We start from the raw sequence: 17,236 nt of genomic DNA on the forward strand, positions 1-17,236 counted from the left end.
ATTCTAGATTGTCCATTGTTTCTCACCTGCACAAAAAAGGGAACTGAGCAACGACACATTGTGCATACTGTATATACCGACTCCCCGTTGCTGACACTTGGCTGGTGTGAGTTCCTACACCTAAGTGGCCTCCATGAAAATGCACTGCCACTCACCAACCAGACATAGTTACGACAACAACGTGACCCATTTCCTGCCGAGGCAATGAACGTCATCAAGTAGACGTAGTTTCAAAATTGTTTTTCCCCGGCGTGTAAACATGGCCGACGTCTCTTGGTTGCCCTGAGAACAGAGCTAGACGACATGTTTGAACTGAGCGAATTCTTTGCCTGTAATTCATTGATGACAGGTCAAACTCAAGGCTCTGGACCTGTTAGAACCTGGCATGCTATTATAAATGTGGTCAGCAAAAGCTTGTAACTTTGTCCCGTATTAAATCTCAATACTAATTCAGACCGTGCATTGACCAAAACCTGCCGTCAAGCTGCCCACATTGGAAGCTGATGGCTACAAGTTTCACCGTTTCTGACTTTAATAGGCTCCTTTGTGGAACGTCGTAAACGTCAAGATGAGAAAACCCTGAACCAGAAGGAAATGGGACGGAAGTTGGGACTGTCTAAAATAAAATCATAAATGTGACTAAATGCTTTAATGTTGGCTGGATTTATATGAAGTTAGATTTAGTCTGATTTGGCTACCACTGTGGTGAGTTGGTTTATGGGAATGTCACAGATGTACAACTGGAAATGATGTCAAGAACCCAGTGTTTATATCCAACTGAAATACTGTAATTTCCAGACCATAGAGCGCACTGGAATATTAACTGCACCCACTAAATGTAAGAAGGAAAACAGATCTTGTTCATACATAAGCCGCACCGGTCTAAAAACCGTGGGTGCAGTGGTGCTGTCTGCACCGTAGAAAGGTCAGTGGTGCACCGGCTGAAAAACACTTTTCAAAACTAGTTTTGAAAACAGGGTCCAGCACTGAGAGTGAGGAAATAGCGGAAACAAGCTGCGTAATATGGAGTGTCTTGATTTACCCACGCTGCTCTCACAATACACAAGGTGCAGCTCTCCAGCCGGGATCTAGTCAGCGGCCAAAACCTGACTCGCTTGTGTTGACGTCTGACTTTTGAGCCAAATGCACTTTGTCTCGAGACTGGGTCTCACATTTTTTATTCACATTAAGGCCCTCAAAATGCGCTGTTTTCACCCGTGTGCCCAAAGTTCCGACACCTCTGCCAGTCTCAGCTGCTGCGTCTCGATTCCAGACCTCCTGGAGATCGACTCTGTTGACGGAGCTGTGGACACACGGTTGAATACAGCGTCTTTTTGTGCTTTAAGGGTAAATAAATAGCCTCTGATTTCATCTGATTTCAGCCTGTAAAACTCCATATATTAGCCGCACTGTTGTATAAACCGAAGGGTTCAGACTGTGAGAAAAAAGTAGCGGCTTGTGTTGGTTATATTAAAGTGTAAAGTTATTTCCAGTAACTGTTCTATCATCAAGCAAGAGAAAGGTGAAAAAGATTGTCTTGTTTTTACATGGTTTGCCAGGTTCTAACCATCATGTCTACTGTTGAGTGTGGGGTACAATATCTCTCAGTGGGATTTTGTTCTAAATATCAGTCGTATTAATGTTTCATACAGGTGGCTGCACCTAGTGGAGGAAAACAAACCAAACAGAAGTTGACAACACTCTAACACTCGAATGCTAATCCCAAACATCGGCTGTATACTGCGATGATGACATCACCGGAACGTTCCGTGAGGTTCTCCCAACGTTCTGAGTTACACCGATCCATACATTACAGTAGTTTACGAAAGGAGATGACAAAACCTCAGACAGTGGTGGCCACAGACTTTTACGACGCGAGCTCGTATTTCAAACATAAGATGAGGTGGACTACCACCTGGCTGCCCCGGCGGCAGGTCGATATGACTTTGACTGCATTTTAATTTTCCTCAGCTCTATCATTGATCACCGCCTTAATCCATAACCGAGCTCATCGTCTCCCACCGGGAAAACCTGTGAAGGACTGGACTGGTGATTAGAGATTATTATTTAAGAGCCCAGCGCCAGATTATTACCTGAGCTCATCCTGCATTGATTCATTTACAATAGCCCACCTGGGTTTGTTTCCCCGCCGCCATTGATTGATTTCCCAGACAGCCGCGGCGCTTCACACCTCGGCTGCTTTATCTGTTTGTCTTCTCCAACGGAGCGACCTCCACCGCCAGTGAAATTTAGCCCTGACCTTTGACCTTTGGGTTCAGCCGTTGTCTCCAGCCCAGTGACCACAAACAACTCGTGGCTTGCTGTAAATGTCAGCGCAGCGGCGTCTCCAGCTCCGTCCCCTGTGAACCACAGCGCTGCACTCAACCTGAGGTAATGAGGCGCTTTCATGAGCGCGCCGTCGTCGCTTACTTCTTTTACATACATATATATATGTATGTAAGTGTGTGTATATACATTTTTATTTTTTATTAAAAGTAGATAATATGCGAGTCGGCTAGTTCTTATTTAATATTTTAGATAAAATCTCTTGTTTTTAGACTCAAACTATTAAACATAATTTTGCTAAATATTCTGCTTTAGACGCCGAGGGTCAGTTAAGTTAATCTTGTTTTATGGTCAGATATATTCTTCTGCCTCCGGTGGAAGCCCTGAGGTTGTGCTTTTATTGAGCTCGATAATTATTTATATACTTTAAAGCTAGCGGAGTGAATGATGTCATTGTTGAGAGGTGGGAACAGAGTAGCTGCTGTTCATGAAATGATATACAGCCTTTTACTTCACTCAGATATGAAGGAAGAATAAGTTACGTTGCCATGGTCACCTTCCCACGAGTGGAGAAAACATATGTTTTATTAACATAAATAACTACTATGGAGTGGGACAAGTAAGGTTTTAGATCACATGTCAAACACAAGGCTGGGGGGCCGAATCAGGCCGTGCGTTTTGTCAGAGAAGGTCTGTGAGAGACTGCCACCTACATATTTGGCTTCAAAACATGCATTAGAAAAGGATCAAAATCTCCCCCTGGCACGTGGAAGTCGCTGGTTTAGCTTTCAAGCTTAACAGTCTGTTTTATGAAGATCGTAAATGTCAGCCATCAATCCTGAAGAGGAAGCAGCTTGCTTTGTCTCTGAGTCAGTGTTGCAGGTAAAGACTTGGATGAACAAGAATAACATAAAGTTTCATAGTTTTTTTCTTCAGACTAGTGGCTTCACTCTGGCTTGGAGTGGGTTTCAGTTGTGGCTGTAACTGAGTTTGATGCCCCTGCCTCAGCTGGAGACACACATGCGTCCCAAAAACGCTGCCACCTCATAACTCATGTCCTGAAGACATCGTAGTAATGCATCCCATTTTGAAGCACTTTAACTCCCCCCCTCCCCGCCCATAAACTCTCCCCTCTCCTGGTCTACGGGCCTCCAGAGGTGGGTGTCTCTGTGTGTCAGGACTATTGTTGCCTCCCGCCGGATAATGCCCTTATTAATTGTAGCTCTTTGTAAGGTGTCAGCCGCAGCCTCCGATTGAGATGGATGGATCTCTGGCGTCTCCCCGCTCGGCCTCCGCCAGCGCGGCCGTAAACTCTCCGATGCTGAGTTCCAGACACGTGACGCCTGTTCATTATCCCAATATCTGAGCAGCGATGAGCATTTTTATTGATTATTTTCCGCGTGTTGCAGAAAGAGCCGTTAATTAGGTGGACTGAAGCCTCGGCGAGATCAACAGCATTAACTTCAAATCCTTTTCCCTCATTAAAGGAAACAGAGTCAATTTAATTAATGCATATTAATCCCAGCGACGCTGGTTGGAGCTGCAGGGGGAAGAAACCTGGCAGTTTGTGTGTCATCGGGAGGAAAAAAAACAAACCGGTTTGATCACTTTCTACCAGGCATCTGGAGATTCTGGCTGGATTCTTCCCTGTGTTGACTTTTTTGGGGTTTTTTTGCCAAAGTTTCAGAGCAACTGACTGCATCAGTTGGTTGTAGTCACCTGGTTTGGTGGCTGTTTTCTGAGGCAACAGATGTGGGGAGTGTGAAACTCTTCTCCTCTCATGAACTAGTTTGTCAATGCTCCGTTTTATTGGCTGTGGGTCAGTTATTACGGATGGAAGGTGTGGAGATGAAGAGTCAATACTCACGAGTGAAGGTCATCGACTTTCTCACAAAGAAGGTGAAGAAATCAGAAGAGATACTGATGCACATTTTTACTCTCGAACCAGTGGCTTTTTTTTAGCATATGTGTGACTAGGCAAGATGATCAAGTTAAGTGAAGGTGGAGGAGGCAGATGGGAAAGGAAGAACACATGCGTCCTCCAATCTTTGATAAAAAAGATCAGATATTTCCACTGTCTTTGCACTTGGATTGGCGTAACTTGTAATTCCTTACATTCGAAATGCTTTGGGAAATTGTTTTTTTCGGGCTGACTACAATACCTAGTCCACTCAGGCGACTATTACTCGTGGTCCGAACCCTGCGTCTTATACAACAACATGGATTTTACTGGCTAAAGAGTGTCACACTGCCAAAATATTAGGCTCATCACATCAAACCAATTTTATTGACCTTTAAAGCGCGCAAAATACGCTGTTTTCGCCCGCGTGTCCGCAGCACCACCAACAGAGTAGCAGCTGAGACCGGCTGTGGTGTCGGAACTTTGGACACGCGGATGAGTCACAAGTCGCTCAAGAATGTGACAGGAAGCCCACACAAGTACAGGGAGAAGTCTCTACTTCCACAGAGAAGGGACCCACATCAGCTACAAACCCAGTGGTTTCCTCAAGCCTGAGCCTACGTGTGAAGTTGATGCCATGTTTGTTACGTTGCAGGAGCAGGAGACGACTTCTTCTGTGTCCTGACACCCACTGTAAGTATCTGGTGCAGTTTAGAGATCCTTTTCACTTCTAGATGTTATATCAATAAATAGATGTTTTTTAACGTCTAATAAGTCCATGTCATTTCATTTTCTTTTTCAAACCACAGAAAACCAATGAGTTACTTCCTAATCTGAAGTTTAAATGTGTTTAATTCAAGTTGACATCTCATGAAACGCCGAAGATCAAATTGTGATTCACAATAATCTGGTAGAATAACTACAAACGTTCCCTACTGTTGACAAACAAACTGTCGATTTTTGTGTGGAGTGTGTTTTGATGCGAGCGACGTGACGTTCCACCCAGAAGGCCACGGCGAGGACCGGCTGTGATAATTATAGTGCTCTGAATTTCGTCCTCCCGCCCCCCCGCCGCCTCTCATCCCCTCAGAATCGACCGACTTCCCTTCATGTGCGACTCTTCCCTGCTGTTTGCTCTCTCTCAACACGAATGTCACCAGGTTCCACTTTAAGTGACTCCGTCGTCTTGATCAAACAGTTAACCAGTCGAGTTCAGCTCCTATTCATCCTGGGCCCCACAGGCAAAGGCGCCTGTTTGTTTGGGTTTGTTTAGACGCAAACAGAGCGTTTATTTTCATCGTTGCTGATGATTTTGAATGATCACAGACTGGAATCACGACTCTGAAGATTCCATCTCTGGAGACTGAGCAAAAAAGTATTGGTGTCATGAGTGATGGGAATAAGTCAGATGTTCAATGAATGATGTGAAATGAAGCTTAATATGGTACAAACTGAACCGAAACTTTGTATTAACACTTGAGTTGGGAGCCCCAAAAAAATGAATCTAATTAATTGGAGATATGAATTAATCGCGATTAATCGCATTTTAATATTCGCCACTAGGATGATTTCATTGCAGTTGAATCTGTGCTCGTGAGATTAAACATCATGTTAGAACTGCCCCAGTGAAGAGTGCATAAAGTGCACGTAACATTTTGTGCTTCCTCCTGAGGTTTTTCTAACTCAAATTTCCTGTGTTTTTTTTTCTTTTTTTTTTGTTACGGTGTCACATTATTCCGCTTTATTTGCGGCAATATTTGTCCGAGATTAATCCATATCAATGGGTCAAAATATTTTTTCTGTTATGTCACTGCTTAAACATGACCGAAGGTCTTTATTTATAGACAAATGTAAACGATAAATGTAAGGTAACCTTGAGTTCTTCATGGAAAGAAAAAACTATTAAAAGTAAAAAAAATTTTTTTTTACTCATTTATTTAAATGAATATCTGCCAGTTTTGCTTCAAGACAGAAAGAAAAAATTGTTCATATTAAGGTCCGTTCCTTTTCGACCATTGAAATCTGCATTAAAACAAAACAAAACATTGAGATGTTGACTCAAAATATATTAAAAAAACGTAATGTTGGAATATTTCAATCTGATATTTTTTTCAAACTATTAAATCCCCCTCCTTCAGAAAATGTAGTCTGATCTCATCCAGCGCTCGGAACACTCTCCGCTCAAGGCTCGCCTTCGTGTGTACAGCTAAAAAAAAAAAACGATCCCGTGCTCTCTGATGCGATTTGTAAAGGCCGTGCACATTTTAAAAGTGTCAATTGTTTTTTGTCTCCTGAAGTGCAGATGGAATGTTTGAGTTGCAGTATTAAGTGCGGAGCCTGCTGAGTGAAATGACGGTCCCCGGGCTGCAGGGTGGGAGTAATCAATAAGAATAGACGGAGCGGTGTGTAATGTGTCTGCTCCGAGCAGCAGGGACACCGTCCCCCTTAGCCCGTCCCCCAGCAGGTTAGATAAACATGATAGTGAAGCAGGCCACACTGGATTATATGATATCAATGTAGAATCGGGGAAGTGCTATTACACTCCCCCGGCCCACTGTGAGCACTATTGACAAGGTGGGCTTTGAACACGCCGCCGAGCCGCGTCCTGCCTCTCTCTGCTCCATCCATGTCCTACTCCCCTGATAAAAGCAGGTGGATGTTTGAAGTGGTGTGATGTGGTTCACGATGACTCAAATTCCGGATTTGTTAATCCCACCATGTAAACAAAAATGCTATGCGGTAATCCATCGCTAGCTCCCAGGTCACCTCGATATTGCAGATTATTTTTTTATTTGACAGTACTTGGCTCAACAGCAGGAAGGAATTTATGACCTTTTTACCCTTTTCAAAATGAAGTGGGAGCTACATAAGCATTTTCCCACCGTGGTGCGGATTATAAGGAGAGCAGACATGCTCATCGGAAGTGGCTCTGAAATGGTATTGTGGCTCTCTAAAATGGCATTTAATGGATTACATTTGTTTGTTGTTACATGGAGAACCAATGCTTTTCTAAATTCTAGACCACAGTAGAAATCTTGACAAAAAAATACTGTTGTACGTTTGAATATAAACAGAGCAAAACAGAGGAAATGCAGGCAGTAGACGTCACAGCGCGCAACAGAACCTGCACTCAAAAGTGCGACCGCCATGGATTCCTTCAGAACAGCAGCAGAGTTTACGCTGCTGCCTTTGCTTTTGCCAATACGGAACTGTACTATATGGAGGGGCACAGACGAGTCGCTGTTGTTGCTATTTGCTGGATTCTGACGTTGGTTTATGCTTCTTGTTACATTGCCACCAACAGTTTTTTCGGTCGGATACGTGTGTACGGAATTTCCGAGAAGGGAGATGGTGGTCCGTTTGCGGCTCATTCTGAACAACCACTTGTAGCATTAGGAATCATATGGGCTGTGGGAGGAAATCAGAGTGCTTAGAGGAGGTCCTTTGCTAGTAGCTCTTCTTACTAGTTACCTGGACGAATTGACCCTCTAAGGTCGCAGCTACGGTACAAAAGTTAAGTTAACATGAGCGACTGACTGTCCTGCTCCTGCAACATAACAAGGAGCTTCTGAACCTAAACCGTGCAGCTGCCTAGCCTTATAGCATGGAGGATATATATGGACAGAATTTTCACCTAAGATGCCAAAGCAAGTCAGATCCTTGTTAACTACAGAACCAGGATTTTTTTTTATGTTTCGACATTCATTTATTTCTCTGTATTCTTTCATTACATTTCGTACATGTCCACCAAATGTTTCTGTCCTCATTGGTTTCAAAGGACTGAACACTTGCTCAGCCATTTGGTTGAGCTGACACTGGTTTGCTCCTCTACCTTTAATTTTGCTTTTGGCGAAGTGAATTTAAGCCTCAGTCCAGATCGAACGCCTTTCTTTAAACACTAATGTAACAGTGAGCAAATCGTTTGACTCCGCTAACATTTACCTATTGATAACCAGGTCTCCCCTCTGCCTGGTCTTGACCCCGTCCGGCGTCCGACCAATTAACCAGGACGGGGCGTTGCTCCGGGCTGGTACAGTAACCTCATATCACTGATCTGCTCGGGCTATTGATCAGCTTTCGCCGGGGGATCAAACCTGCGCGTCTAAAAAGGCCATTATCAGCGTCCACTTCAGATGGACCTGATGCGGCCCTCTCCACAGGTCGCAACCTCGCTGGCCTTTTCAGCCGCGTGACCCCCCACCCCCGCCCCCTCACCCCGACTCACTCTGGGCATCATTATCATTCTTGTGTTAAATGACACGCAGGTCGGGAAAAGTGCTCCGTGTTGATGTCTCACATGTGAATAATCATGCTGCCAAATGTCAGGCATCTGCTTTGTGGTTTTTCTGCTGGTGAGTGCGTGTCGAGGGGGGGGTTCACCCGAAAACATACACCTGTTTGTACTCAGAGGTTTTCCAGGAGGGTGGTGACAGCAGCTTGGCGATGGCAAAACCCCCCAAAATGAACATTGAACTGGTTACATTTCAGTTGAATTATCAGTGGATTCCCTTTATTTTTACCACAATATAATAGAACATGTTTTTCCCTCGCAGCAGAGCGATGTGGGGGAGCACGTCACCCACCCCTGATATGGACCCTCTCTTCGCTGCCAGCATCTGTGTGTGTGTGTGTTTTCTGTTCTGGGTTACAGAGGTCAATATTAATTAGAAGACTGAAAGACAAGTGGGTCACTGTCAGGAGAGACAAGTCCTCACTGGAGCAGCACGGTGGAGAAGTGGTTATCTGGGAGGTCATGTTCCGATCCAAACTCCAGTGTGCAACCTTCCTTTTACATTACTCCTTCCTGACCCACTTTTGCCCTAAAAATCTCCATATGATAGTCCTTTGGCTGGCAAGCTGTCCAGGGTGTCCCCTGTCTCTCCCACCAAGTAAACAGAATAAGAGTTTATTTTTTACTCAGGATTATTAAATAACTCGCAAGTGATCCCTCATTTCAATTAGAGGCTCGCAAGTGTCTGGCGTCCCTTGGAGTCGCTGGTGGCGGCCAGGTATCGGTGACACGGCTGCCTCCGCACAGAAGACTTGGCAGTAGCCGATTTGCATACGAGGTCAGAGTCAAGCTCCCGACGGAAGTCGCGCGGCTTCGGCGTCTCTTAGCAACGCTCTCTTGGCGCGGACTGGCCTGCCTCATTGGCACTCGGCGTTCACCAGGAGACTCGTAATGAAATGCCACCCAAGCTCGCCGCCACTATCACCGGGAGACAGAGCCCCCGCTCCAGCACTCCCAAATCAATAAATCACATTGTTTAATGGCAGAGAATGTCAGCGCGCTATTGTGCAGACTTGCCGCCACTTTGCTTTTAAGGCAAGGGATAAACATGTTTATTAAGAATGGTGGCGAGATTAGAGGCAAATTAGCAGGTAATTGGAGACACCTGCCAAACAAAAGGGAGGACGGAGAGGTGGAGGGAGAGATAAAGGAAGAGAGGGCCGCTCTGGGCTGGACTCCATGGAATGGCAGGGAGGCTTTTAAGAGAGGATTTGGTATGTTGAGAAAATGATTCCACGGCGACAGGTTCCAGATGCTGCCAGGGGAAGTTAATAGAGGGTCAAATTTGGGACAAAAGTAGCGACAGTCGCCTTCCTCCGTCCTCCAAGTGAGCCATTTTAAAAGAAGAGCTGGCCTCCAATTGCTGGTTTTGGCAGCTCCTCTGTAATTGCCGGTCACATGTGGTCTTTGCGGCGCGTTTCAACCGGGTGTCAAAGGTGAAATCAGCAGTTATCGCCCGCTCGCCCGCCGCTGTGTCGTCACTCAGGTTGTGTTGTCGACATCCTGGCGGCGCTGGCAGGTGCTGGGCCGACATCAGACCTGCTGGTTCCCGCTCGCCAGGTCCGACGCATTTCACGTCTCATTTCCACTCGGAGTGGAAAAACAACTGGTTCGGGATGTTTCTGCCTGAGGAGAGGCTTCAGCACTCAGGGGAGCGTCCTCCTCGTCCTCCCTGCTGCTGCACCCAGATGAGCTCCAGCACGCCTCAGCCACATGTGTCCTTTGTTGTGTGTTATTACCACCACTGCGATGCTGAGCCCGGCTATAAATACACGCTATTTTACTTGTACTTTAAGTTTGAAAACAAGCAGATGCATTTAATATTTATTTGTTGAGCTGTTTAAATGCCACTTTTTTTTTTTGCTCTCATTGTACTCAATGTGATGTTTACATTATAATAAATATATTATTATTATTATTGTTGTTATTATTATTATTATTATTATTATTATTATTATTATTATTATTATTATTATTACTATTATTATTATTATTATTATATTGTGTTATTGTGTTGTTATTATTGTATTATTATACAATCGTAATAATTGCACCCAGGCTAGCCTGCTAATAATAGTACCTTAATTATCAGATATATATATTTTTGAATTCATATGATTTTTTTATATATCACATAATGTGATTTCAGCATCCTTATAAAGAATGACAAAATAAATAATAATGATGTTGAACCACAACTATATTTTCTTCAATAAAATAAAATATGACTCTATAAATGTATCTATTTATTTATTTTTAATGTTGTTCTAAGCACACTGGCGTACGCTGAAACACTGTGAACAACGTTTTCGGTCGCAATTATAAACGCTGTTTATTATAACATGATTGTTATCCTTTTGCATTTTACGTCAGTATAATAATAATAATAATAATTGTTTGTGCTTGCTCTTATTGATCGTTCGTCTTCGTCGGATTGTTTGTGACGTTTTTTGACAGGTCAAATATTTACGTCGTCAAATTTACAATTTTGATTCGTTTAAAAAACAGAATTCATTTTCGCTTTTTGAAACCAGCGGAACGAATTGATGTTTAATTTCCAGCACCGGCGGTTTTTGCTGCGTGATGTCACAGAGGTTTCTTTGACGACTTTTGCTGACTAGTTTTCACTGTTTGTTTGTCAGCGCGAGCGTGAATGATGTGATTTGAAGGTCCTTCATGGCGCGGCCGCGGCGCGTCCACCCACGCTCGCGCACATGGGTGCGGACCGAGAGAGCGCGCGCGCGTGTGTGTGTGCGTGTTGCTGAAGTAGCCCGCCGACACACACGCTCCGCGGGCGTGTGTGTCGGCGCGGGGATTGAGATCAGAGGATGAGATTGTCTATTTCTCTGGATCGAGCCGCGCACTTCAGTCCCGCGGAACTTTTATTCCAATCTCCAGATTGTAATGATGGAGAGTCCTCGATGTGGCGCCTGATTACATCAACTTTCATCTCTGCCGCTCTGTTCTCCATCTCTGCCACGCGCTCCTGTCACCGCTCACACACGCACACGGAGACACGCGCGCGCTCGCCTCCCCATTACTGGAGTCCGGATTGACAGCGCGTCATTTCATTCATTTATTCATTTATTTATTGATCCCGAATCTGTGCGCAACACTGCGCGCTCCGAGCACTAAAATACGCCTCTCTGATAGGCTCCCTTGACTCCTCCTCACTGCCCTGAGCGACATCATGAAGTGGTTCAACATTTCACATTTACACGACTCCATCTGCCATTTTTCGAGATATATATATATATATAGCTGTAGTTCTTTTTCCTTAAAGAATATTGTGTCAAAGTTTCCCAGATGCTGCAGTTTTATTTTATATATGAAATTTTATAAATATAATAATTATTTTTCCTGAAAAAAAAATATTGCGTCAAAGTGGAATCTACATCTGTATCACTATTTGGCAAACTGAAAATGTGTGGACATTTTTGATCAAATGTGGACCACCCATTTAAGCTTTATGGAAAATGTATTTACTTTTGTATTTTGATTTTTTTTTCATGTCTGTGATCAACAGAATTGGATTAATTGTGTGTGTGTGGTCATATTTGAATAATACATATTTTTTCCTTATTTTCTGTCTATATATCAGGAGCAACATTATTATTATTATTATTATTATTATTATTATTATTATTATTATTATTATTATTATTATTATATTGTTACTACTACTAGTAATAATAATAACAACAATGTACTAGCTGTGTACTTATGACATTGGGGTGTCCCCAGCTGTTCATCAGTCAGTAGAACAAAAACCCTTGTCAGGTCTGTGTGAGGAGGTGAAGGCGTCTGACAGTGGTCATGTGACTGTGGCGGGAGAAGCGCTGGCGAGGCACCGGGAGACGTTTCCTCCCACAGTCACACCTGACCGCTCCGCCCGTCCTATCACACAGACAACTGTGACTTCCACTCCCAAAAGACTCTTCCTGACAGAGGAGCATGTCATCTGACCGTCGCCGGCCAGACAGACCCAAATATTGTGAGGAGAGGTCAGGCAACTTGTGAGTCTGCTATTTCAAGACGTGCTCTCCAATTAAGTATTCATGAAGCAGAGGATAGGTTTACACCCCCCACATGTGTAATGCTCTCCCTCCTCCCCCCCAGGCCCGGCCCGCAGACAGGCTATCATTCCTAGTGTACTTCCAGCAATGATATCAAAAAGCTTTTTTTTTTTTTTTTAAAGCTAAGCCAAAGAGGGGTCACTCTAATAATACCCAGGTCAGCGGTGGGAGCCAGCGAGTCTCCCAGTCATTATTCATTTGTTCAGAGTTAATGACAGTTGCAGCGGGACCACAACTTGGAGCCAGTCGCCATGTGATGTCATCAACACATGCCAAGGGATTAGGAGGGCAGACAGGGGACAAGAAGTGTGGATTATACAGAAAAATAATCTCCGCTCCACTGCACTACTACTGTGTTTACTACTGGCCACTGAGCGCAGTCTCGGCTGTATATTTGGATATGGAGGAGAGCGGTGCTTTTCCCCTCACAGAGCCAGAACAATGAGCACACCTTATTGAGTTGCAGGGAACAATGCCCCCTCCGCCCCCCACCTTCCCACCGCCCTGCTGTCTCGCGCCACGTCTGATAATGACCACATCCTCCTCGGCTGATAACACCCCTCTTTCACATGACGCCCATTTCTGAAATCATCGACGCTCTCATATGTGCTTCAGCCTTGCGAGAAGATTTTAATTCCTGGCAAATTACGCTCCAGGAATTCAGCAGGTTTGGCTGCTGCACACCAAGATACAGTAGATTCCTTCTTGGAGGTCAGGGTCTAAATATGAAGTGCGTTTTGCATTACTTTCAGATGAGTGAAGCTGTCAGATCAATAATAAGAGCCTTCAGTCCCACTTTCTGCCACTTCTCCCCCATTCGAGGAGCGAGGGGTCATGTGAAAATTGAAAGTGACAGTCTGAGCAGCATGTTGAACCGGCTGATTGGACTAAGCTGTCACGGCCCAGATCAGAGCTCTTTAACACCAGGAACATCAGAGCTCGCTCTCCTGGAGACGCTGGATCTCAGAGCAGACCCAAGAGCAGCAGAGAATCCAGGCTGCAGAAGATATATATATATATATATATATATATATATATATATATATATATATATATATATATATATATATATATATATATATATATGTATTCTCATATCTGCTCTTCTCTAAAACACGTTTTGTTTCTCGTGTGATGAGTGAAGTTTATTGACGTTTCACCTCCACACTGACATAGAGGCATCTATCATCTGCATACACTCAAACTTCCTGCCTCTCAGACGACTCTCGTTTCTCTTTACTTAGTTTCACATGAAGGATGTAGAACACATTTCTGATAATTAAATTACTAAAATATCAAGGTATATTCCGCTAACACAGCAACATGCATTTTATAGTAATGCGTCAGCTACATTGCGTTACCATTGTTCTGTATTTTTATGTATATAAATATGTATTTAAAAAATCATGTAATCAGCATGATGGGTAACATGAAATTTCCAGTTTAACAAAAGCAGTGATTAATATATATTATGATTTTTTTTTCTTGGTCGGTGGTATTTTATTTAAAAATATAAAATTTAAAAAACAAAATTGTCATTCTTCAATTCTGAATGGGAACCCTGTGCTAAAATGTTTCAGATAGTATGAAATATAATGTTCACAGAATGAAACGTGCTTATTAAGTTATTCCAAATTGACAGTTGTGTTTCTGTATAAAAACACTTTCACTGACTTTTAGAGGAAATTGTTGAAAAGTTCACATAGGTTTGACTGCGTGAACCTCAAATATAAATCTGCTTTCCCATCGTCCATTATTTGCCAGTTAAAAATGTGTTTGAACCTCAATTTTACATGGGTTAAATGTGATCTAGAAATGCTTTCAGTTTATGTCCACGCTGATTTAGTTTTGAGTTGACTATGCGTGTGCAGGCCACAGAAAACGACTTGCTCGGCCTGAATTAGCCCCTGGGCCTTGAGTTTGACACATAGAATTGACTCATCAGCAAACATGTTCACTGGAGAGCTAAGTTTCTATTGTTGATGAAAAATAAGTCCTCAGATCACATGTCAGATTCATGAGCATCTAGCAACTAAGATGACTTTTTTTGCCAGTGGAGTTCATATTTTATTTTTTTTTTCTACATTAATATAAAGTCAGAAATAAATAAATAAAGAAATATATTTTGTTTTGTTGGTGAAATTATGATTCATTGGTGGTTTCTTTAGGTTTAAAAGAAGGAAAAAGAAACCTTTTTTAACGTTACATGTCAGTTAAATCCTGATTTGTTTAAATAGCTGTTTATTATGATCTTGTTACAGTGTTCAGGAAAAGATCACATTACATTAGAAAACTATATATATCTAAATATGTATGGAATTTATAAGAAAAGAAAACATAAAAATGAATGAACCAAATGTAAAATGTTTGCTTTCTAAGTCTTTTTTTTTATATAAGTGTGTAATTTAATAATATAGTTTTTATATATATATATATATATTATAGTTGAGGCACATAGAATTGAAAAAAAAAACATATACATGAATGCACATTCTTGACAAGTCACATATAAAACAGATTTTTCGTTTTCTCTGAACTCTAAAATGACAAACCTGCAAACTGAAAATAAACCGTCAAGTCATCTGCATACACACCAACCACGAGTCCTTCCAGTTTCATCCAAGAAGTTTGAGCGCTCGTAGCATTTCATATTTTAATTACCGCGTATTTCCACATCATGTCTTCAGCGTACACTTTAATGAGCTCATGTGATCACGTTGTTGTCAGAGAAAATAAAAACTTTGCCACTTCTTCTCTTCCGTTTCATGACCGACGCGTCCCTTCCGCTGAAGCGTCATTTACATTGTTTATATCACCTGTTTTTGCGGATGATTTAATGAGCGCATGATGCTGTCACATGAAAGACGGTTTTACCTTGTCCGACTCACTGGCTGTCAATTTACATTTAGCTCCAGCTTCAGTCGAGAGCAGCTCAGCGCCGTCCATTCACGTGATCATAAATCACGTCATTATCACTTTGGCTGGGGCTCATCTCTCCGACGGAGGGGGACTGAAATATTTTTTGTCAGGTGGAAGAATAACTTATGATCCTTTTCATGTCCCGCTGAGAACCCTTGAATATAATAACACGCCACAGCAGAAGGACATGGCCACTGAAAGGCAGCAAGTGTTATAAATCTGAAGGGATTTGCATATTTTGCCTCCAGTGCAGGAAGGAGACGTCACACGGCTTATGAGGGACGACGCCACAGTTAGGAAACAGACTCGGGAGTCAGAGGTCGTCCTGGATGGGTGCGTCGCTTCGCTTGTGATGGCGCCTCCGACGGGAAGACGAAATAATCAGTATGGATGGCTTCTGTCCTTCATTCTGAAAACAGAGTCTGAGCCGCGACGGAAACTACAAGACAGTCAAGTTTATTGAAACACAAGGATAAGACACTTCATGAAAGTTTTTAAGAGGCTTTTATTTTGACATGTTTTTTTTATGGGTGAAAATTGAGCGTATGGGATGCATTTGAACTACTCCCCCCTTAAAATGTTACTTTACCAACTCAAATAACACACAGGTTCCAGCTCAGCAGATGCACTTAAATACAGTGATGAAGTCGGATTTGTTTCGCTGCTTTCTCTTTGTTCCTTTCATTCATATATAGCCACCGTTGTCTGAGGTCAAAAGTCTCAAGGTTTGTTGTTTGAAAAAGTACTGACAGTACGGCAACTCAAAAGTTGAAGTCTCATCACGGTGATCCCCTATTGTTTTAGGAGGTGGAGAAGTGGCCTTCTGGGTGTCTTCAGTCGACGTAGTCTAGAACAAGTGAAGCTCAGGAAACTTCTCAAACAGTCTCGACACACACTGTTGCTTTAATCCTGAGTGTAGCTTGGACGGCAGCTTTGATCAAATCTGCCTATTGTGTTTGTGGAGTCTGTTTGATCAAAGACTTTCCACTTTCTTCTGAGACCATGGTGGTGACCCCAACCATCACACGTGCGGAACAACTGTATGAGGCTTTCAATTTTTGCTTTTGGAGTTCCTCAGGGCTCAATAATGGCCACTCCTGGATTCTCAGCCTTGGCGCCGTTCCACTCATCGCAACAGAACTTTCTCACCGTAATAAATCCAAGTTAGGTCCAGTGCTAACTTGGTGACTTGAAGACTTAGTATTAAGATCATTAACTATTTTTAAACTGACAGGAAATGTACGTTTTGTTTTTGTTTTTTGAACTTAAAACTGGTCTTGGAGAACTGACGCCTCTCTCTGGTGTCAATGCTCCAGCTAACAAATGTAAAACTCTTTTCAAGTCATTTCTGTTCTATTTGCCTACAGGAGGTTTTCTTTTTTTTCAATACAAGTGTTGAGTTTGATTTAAATATTTGTAGTCAGATTTTAGGATGAGTGCATTTTATTTCTTTTTTCTTTGAATCGTGTATTTTGTTCTTGTTTCGATGCTGAGCTCTGCTGTCGAATAAGGAATCTCCAGATACAAAAATATGATAGTCATTTCATTGTTCATAATGTTAGGATTTTATTTATTATTTATTTAGCCTTGTTATAACACCATTTTTACAATAAAGGAACATAATTGAAAATGTCAGTTTTTCCCCTTCGTAAACGTGAGAAAAGGTTGCATGCTAGCTGTTAGCATCGCAGGAAGCGTCGTGGAGCTGAGAAAGTTGTGAAGACAGGTGTTTATTAAAGAGGGTCTTCTTACCTTTCCTGCTGA

The 17,236-nt window shown here is 42.6% G+C and overlaps 1 long non-coding RNA gene across 2 annotated transcripts in view; it reads left to right on the plus strand.

The window, feature by feature from the left end:
* LOC128770935 (uncharacterized) overlaps nt 1–17,236 on the plus strand; it is a 128,834-nt gene that overhangs the window by 107,782 nt on the left and 3,816 nt on the right. The window contains exons 4-5 of one of the 2 annotated variants that reach the window (XR_008416561.1): nt 4,842–4,879; nt 8,740–10,317. This is a non-coding gene — a long non-coding RNA (uncharacterized LOC128770935). Of the gene's footprint in view, nt 1–4,841; nt 4,880–8,739; nt 10,318–17,236 lie in introns of those variants that run through there. The other variant, XR_008416562.1, reaches the window with a different exon arrangement.

This window comes from Synchiropus splendidus, chromosome 14 (genome assembly GCF_027744825.2).
Source record: "Synchiropus splendidus isolate RoL2022-P1 chromosome 14, RoL_Sspl_1.0, whole genome shotgun sequence".
Classification (NCBI taxonomy): Eukaryota; Metazoa; Chordata; class Actinopteri; order Syngnathiformes; family Callionymidae; genus Synchiropus; species Synchiropus splendidus.